Here is a 7,563-nt window from a genome sequence, read left to right on the forward strand (position 1 = left end):
TCTCAAGCCCTTCCTTGATCAATTCAGAGAACAATTTGCAGAAGAAAGAAAAAAAATAAATTGCAGAATTAAAGAGAAGATGAAGCAGTATGTGAATTTCAATTATGCAGAAAAAGTAAACAAGAGATCTCAAGGTGAGATTGAAACAGAATTTCTTCAATTCTTCACCCAAGATCCAAAGCTAGAATGAAAAACTAAGAGAGCTCTCCCAGTGAGACGGAATTGATGCCTTTATATAGGCTTTACAAAGTGAAAAATTAAAACAAATTACAATTAAAATGAAAATCCTAATCTAATTGATCCATGTGCCTTTGAGTGATGATGTGGGCTTTTCTTGCTTTGGATTTGAGGAGAAATGGGTTTGGTTGGCCTCGATTCAATTTGGAGAGGAATTGAATTAAATTGAATTTTGGTTGATTTTTGGCCCATGACACTTCCAGGAGGCTGCCCTGCCCTTGTGGAGGGCAGGGCAGAAAGTTGATGCATGGCGCTAGAAATTGGTGCGGCCTTGGTGCGTGGGACGCTTGTTGGTGCGCAAGGATGCTGCCCTGCCCGCGCCAAGGGCAGGGCAGGAAGAGTTTGGTGCGCCAGAATTGTGTTGGTGCGCGCGCTTGGTGCTGCCAGGGGAGAAACTTGGTGCGCCAAAGTTGCTTCTTGGTGCGCCACACAAGACATTGCCCTGCCCGCGCCAAGGGCAGGGCAATGTTCCTTCCTTCACGGCCCGTGTTCGAAACACGGCAGAAGCACACGCTCATCATTTTTTTCTTGGCTTCTTGGCACCTAATTCACGCCTAAGGCTTGGCTTCCTAGAGGTCTTGTGTTCGAAACTTGGTGGAGGAAGTTGTTGCAATTTTTCCTTGAATTTTCATGAAGAAAACACGACATTGCCCTCCAAGAGGGCATTCTGCTCTCCTTGAGGGCAGACTTCCTTGGGTTCCTTGTGTCTCCCTCTTCGAGCCTTGGTGGAAGCATTTTGGTTTATTTTCGCTTGTTTTTGGCCCTTAAAGATGCCTTTCGTTCCTGCCTCAATTGGACGCCAAATATGGATTTCTATATATCGTTGGAAAGCTCTGAATGTCAGCTTTCCAACGCAACTGGAAGCACATCAATTGGACGTCTGTAGCTCAAGTTATAGCCCTTTGAAGTAGGCATGGTCATGCTGTGTGCGGCCAGATTTTAACTTAGCGAAAATTCTTGCTTCCAACCACACTTTGCATCACAATTCTGCCCTGCCCTTGGCAAGGGCAGGATCGTGTGCGTGCTGGCTGCTTCCTTTCTTGATTTGGTCATGGGCCACGCTTTTAAAAGCGTGGCCTAAGGCTCCAAAGTGTACCCCAACTTCAAAGTGTGTCCCAAAGCTCTTTTTTTCTCCTTTTTTTGTGCTTCTTTGCTTCTTTTTCTTCTTATTTCCTACAAGATTTATAAAATTAAAATATCAAGAAAATATATCATTTAAGTACAAAAAGCATTCAATATTTAAGCACAAATCATCAATTTCTTGTATGAAAAAGCATCAAAAATGGGTATATGATGACTTGTCATCAGACTTCAGCCCAAATACCATAACAAGAGCTCTTCACCTGAAATCACCTCATTTTGATGAGGCCATCTATCAGGAAAGGATAAGTAAAAGTCCTGACAATGATGAGCTCACAGAGATAGTGACAAACATCTATGTTATAGCAGCTGATTAGGAGAGGTGCGCAGATGGGAGACCCAAGTTCATCAAGAGGGGAGACCTTAGCCCTGAAGCCAAGGGGTGGTTTGAACTCGTAAGGAGGTCCATTCTACCAGCTGCAAATAATTCAGAGGTAAACATCAATCGAGCTACTATGGTGCATTGCTTAGTACAGGGTAGGGAGATCAATGTGCATGAACTCATCGCTGAGGGGATTCAAGATTCAGCTGAGAAGGCTGATTCAGGTGCCAGGCTCTGGTACCCTAGCACCATTCTCAGGTTGTGCAACAAGGCCAAGGTAGTATTTGAGGACAGCAATCCTGACTGGGTGAACCCAGGGAGGCCAGTTACACTCGAGCGATTGGTCTATACCACACCTGCTCAGCAACAAAGAAGGCCACATATAGGAAAGCAAAAAGCTAAGGAAGGAACTCATCAAGAGGAATATCATCAGGAAGAATATCAACAAGAAGAGCATTATGACCCAGCCAACTTAAATATGACTCACCTTCTAAGAGCCATTGAGGATTTGGGAATGAGACATATGGAGGGACAAGAGCAAATACTTAGCCTTCAGTCCAACTGGATGAGACAACAAGAAGAATGGCAGAAACAACACATGGAGCAGCAACAGGAGCAATACTCTCAACTCACTCAAGCCATCCACCAAGTTACAGAGAGGCAGAAGCGTCAAGATAAACGCCTTCAAGAGCTCAACCAGCGGCAACTAGCTCAGATGAAATCATTCAATGAGTTCAATGTGCTGAATGAAGGAAGGCAGCTACATAGAGAGGAGTTCAACGTAAACACTCAGGCTAGGTTGAACTACATGTCCGGTAATATGCATCATCTACATTATGCCATTCTCACATATGATGAGGTCCAAAAAGAGTTTGTTGAACAAGAAGAAGGGAAGGTGAAACAGCAGAAGGACACACTAAAGAAGAAGATGGAAGATGCTGGCTTCTGGAAGAAACTGCTTGGGAAAGGCAAAGGAAGTGGGAGCACAAGCACTCAAGAAAAGCACCAAGAGGACAGGCAAGAAGGAGAGCATGGGCAACCACAAGAGTAAAAGGTGGTGGAGTTCCTTCTTTACTCATTTTTTTTTCTATGCTTTAAATAAGGAAGATCTTGTATGGAATAGAACATGCTTCCATGTTAATTTGAACCTTTTCAATTCTGTACTTTAAGTTTTCATTGCTTAGGTCTATGATTTCTGGTTTAAGTGTCACTGCATCTTTCCCTTATTTACTTGTATGCTTGTCCTTTTAAATCAAATGAAAAAGAGAATGATTGTATTTTAAAAAGACCAGAGTGGAGTTCATAATATGGAAGTGCATTCATGAGTCTTTGGTGTGATCATAAGTTAGCTAAGTTGGTTCAGCCATAAGGTAGGGATGATAACTATCTGGCCTGAATACTATACTTTGAATATACCCATGAGACTAAGTAAATAACAAGATCCTAATAAGAGAAAGGGAAAGAACACTTAAAGTGAAAAACAAAAGAAAAAGAGTAAGCAATAAGGCTAGGCACCAATGGTTTTAACATTAAGACATGTGTCTGTGATGCTCCTATGTGAGGGATCTACTTGGATGAATAAGCTCTTAGGGGTGCCTTATCACTTGGTAACTTAGGTTAACTAACCCGGGATTATCAGCTGAAAGTGCACTATCAAGAGTAACCCTCACTACAGAGCACTTAGTAACCCAAAGAGGTGCTGGACACCAAGGTCTCAAGAAGGAAAAATAAATGAACTAGATGCCTGTGGTGTGTATGTATGGGGGAGAGACTTGAGGGAGTAAGTCCTTAGGGGTGTCTCAACACCTAGCACCTTGAACCAACTAGTTCGGGAGTGTTGGCTGAAAGCTTATCTTAAAGAGTTACCCCCTTACAGAGCACTTAGCTTGAAGAACACAAATAAGCCCTGGAATGACAATAAAAGGATCAATAAAAGTCTCATGGGATGTAAGCAAAGTCATTGTTTTAGGATATGATAAAGGTCTGAAAGCCAGTAATGGAATGAACCTAAGTTGCTATGCATGAAACCACCATAAAATCAGTGACATGACTTCCACAAGAATGACTCATTTCTCTTGGCATTCCATTCATGATTCTCTTGTTCCAGTACTTGCTTAGGGACAAGCAAGCTTTAAGTTTGGTGTTGTGATGCCAGGGCATCTTGGCCAGTTTCACTGACCTTTTCTTTATTGTTTTTAAGGTAGTTTCATGCATTTCCTTAGGAAATAAGCTAGTTTTGAGTGGATATTCACTTATACCTTGATTCAAGCATACATTGTGCATTTTACATGATTTCATGAGGATTTTGCATGAGTTTAGTGACAAATTGTATGTTGCATTACCCATGACTTGGACTAGAACTTTGATGCACTCTATTGCTTGATTTCAGGACCAAAGGAAGCAAGGAAGAACCACTTAGCAGTCACGTTAATCTAATTAACGTGGCCACTAACGTGGAATGGGAGGTAACTTGCAAAGTTGATGAGAAAAGTGACTGCCAATAACGCTCTCGAAGCCATCATTGCCCACGTTAAGAGTCACATTAACTAAGTTAACGTGAACTCTAACGTGAAGAAGGGACTTTGAGCCAACATTAGTGACACTTAACATTATCACTAATGTTGGCCAATGATCATAAGTGGCCACGTTAGAGTACACGTTAACTTAGTTAACGTGGCCTCTAACGTTAAAAAGGGGAAGGAAGCCAACGTTAGTGACATTCAACATTGTCATTAACGTTGGCCTAAGGTGCAATGTACCACGTTAACTTCCACGTTAACTTGGTTAACGTGGGAGCTAACGTAAAAGGCAAGGGAGGTCGACAACGTTAGTGACACCCAACATTGTCACTAACGTTGGAAGCGCCCACAAAACCCCCAAGGAGCCACGTTAACTTTCACGTTAACTTAGTTAACGTGGAAGCTAACGTTGATGAGTGAAAGATGAGCCAACGTTAGTGACACTCAACATTGTCACTAACGTTGGGGATGGCTAAGAATGGCCACGTTAGAAGCCACGCTAACTTCGTTAACGTGGGACTCTGACGTGAGACATAGGGGCACACTGGAACGTTAGTGACAATGTTAAGTGTCACTAACATTCTCGAAGGTCGGCAAGGCCACGTTAGAAGCCACGTTAACCTAGTTAACGTGGGCTCTAACGTGAGGCAAAGGGGTACATTGGAATGTTAGTGACAATGTTGAGTGTCACTAACGTTCTCGAACTCATATTTTCACTAAACGTTAACACCCCTAACGTCTTGAGCTAAAGTCTCTGCCCACTTCACACTTTATCTCTGCAAGTAAAGCCAAGCCCAAATGAAGAAGAGAACTGCTTCAAACTCAAGATCCAAAGGCCCAAGACTTGAAGAGCCAACTAGAAGCTGAGAAGAGTATTATATATAGGAGTAGCTTTGAATTATTTAGGAGTTCTGGAAGTTGGAAAATAGCACTACTCTCTGTATTTTTTACTTTCTCTGCTCTTCTAGTTCCATGATGTATTCTCCATCTTTGTTTTCATTTTCTAGAGCTGTGAACAACTAAACCCCTTTCATTGGGTTAGGGAGCTTTGCTGTAATTTGATGGATCAATACTAGTTTTCATTATTCTTCTTCTATCTTTTCTCTTGAATTTACTTGAAAGCTTTCGATCTTCATCCAATTGGGTAGTTATCTTGCATTGGAAAATGATGAGCGGATAATTTATACGCTTTTTGGCATTGTTTTTAGGTAGTTTTTAGTAACTTCAAGCTACTTTTAGGGATGTTTTCATTAGTTTTATGTTAAATTCACATTTCTGGACTTTACTATGAGTTTGTGTGTTTTTCTGTAATTTCAGGTAATTTCTGGCTGAAATTGAGGGACTTGAGCAATACTCTGAAAAAGGCTGACAAAAGGACTGCTGATACTGTTGGAATCTGACCTCCCTGCACTCAAAATGGATTTTCTGGAGCTACAGAACTCCAAATGGCTCGCTCTCAACGGCGTTAGAAAGTAGACATGCAGAGCTTTCCAGCAATATATAATAGTCCATACTTTATTCGGAAATTGACGACGTAAAGTGGCGCTCAACGCCAAGTACATGCTGCTGTCTGGAGTTAAACGCCAGAAACACGTCATAACCCAGAGTTGAACGCCAGAAACATGCTATAACTCGGCGTTCAACTCCAAGAAAAGCCTCAGCTCGTGGATAGATCAAGCTCAGCCCAAGCATACACCAAGTGGGCCCCGGAAGTGGATTTATGCATCAATTACTTACTCATGTAAACCCTAGTAGCTAGTCTAGTATATATAGGAATTTTAACTATTGTATTAGATATCTTTTGATCACTTTAGATCTAAGGAACATCTGGGGGCGCATAGTCCTTAGACCATGGGGGCTGGCCATTCGGCCATGCCTGAACCTTTCACTTATGTATTTTCAACGGTGGAGTTTCTGCACACCATAGATTAAGGGTGTGGAGCTCTGCTGTACCTCAAGTTTCAATACAATTCCCATTACTTTATATTCAATTCTCTTTTATTCTTATTCCAAGATATACGTTGCACTTCAACTTGATGAATGTGATGATCCATTACACTCATCATCATTCTCACCTATGAACGCGCGTGACTGACAACCACTTCCGTTCTACTTTAGGCCGGGCGCATATCTCTTAGATTCCCCAACAGAATCTTCGTGGTATAAGCTAGATAGATGGCGGCATTCATGGGGATCCAGAAAGTCTAACCTTGTTTGTGGTATTCCGAGTAGGATCCCGGGAATCCAGAAAGTCTAACCTTATCTGTGGTATTCCGAGTAGGATTCCGGTATTGAATAACTGTGACGAGCTTCAAACTCCTGAAGGCTGGGCGTTAGTGACAGACGCAAAAGAATCAAGGGATTCTATTCCAGCCTGATTGAGAACCGACAGATGATTAGCCGTGCTGTGACAGAGCATTTGGACCATTTTCACTGAGAGGATGGGATGTAGCCATCAACAAGGGTGATGCCTCCAGACGATTAGCCATGCAGTGACAGCGCATAGGACCATTTTCCCGAGAGGATAAAAAGTAGCCATTGAAGACGGTGATGCCCTACATATAGCATGCCATGGAAAGGAGTAAGAAGGATTGGATGAATGTAATAAGAAAGTAGAGATTCGAGAGGATTCTAGCATCTCCACACGCCTATCTGAAATTCCCACCATTAATTTACATAAGTATTTCTATCCTATTTTATCTTCTGTTTATTATTAATTTTCGAACTCATCATAAACCAATTTAATCTGCCTAACTGAGATTTACAAGGTGACCATAGCTTGCTTCATACCAACAATCTCTGTGGGATCGACCCTTACTCACGTAAGGTATTACTTGGATGACCCAGTACACTTGCTGGTTAAGTTGAATGGAGTTGTGATCATAAATTCCAATAGAGCCAATTTTTAAATTCCATACAAGTACAAGGAGTACAACTTTAAGGGTCACAATTTCGTCCACCAAGTTTTTGGCGCCGTTGCCGGGGATTGTTCGAGTTTGGACAACTGACGGTTCATCTTGTTGCTCAGATTAGGTAATTTTCTTTTCAAAAATCTTTTTAAAATTTTTCTTTTATTTTTCGTTTTTCCAAACTTTATTTTCGAAAAAAAATTAATAAAAATCCAAAAAAATCATAAAATCATAAAAATAAAAAATATTTTGTGTTTCTTGTTTGAGTCTTGAGTCAATTTTTAAGTTTGGTGTCAATTGCATGCTTTAAAAATTGTTTCTTGCATTTTTCGAAAATTCATGCACTCATAGTGTTCTTCATGATCTTCAAGTTGTTCTTGGTAAGTCTTCTTGTTTGATCTTGATGTTTTCTTGTTTTGTGTTGTTTGTTGTTTTT

This window comes from Arachis stenosperma, chromosome 3 (genome assembly GCF_014773155.1).
Source record: "Arachis stenosperma cultivar V10309 chromosome 3, arast.V10309.gnm1.PFL2, whole genome shotgun sequence".
NCBI lineage: Eukaryota > Viridiplantae > Streptophyta > Magnoliopsida > Fabales > Fabaceae > Arachis > Arachis stenosperma.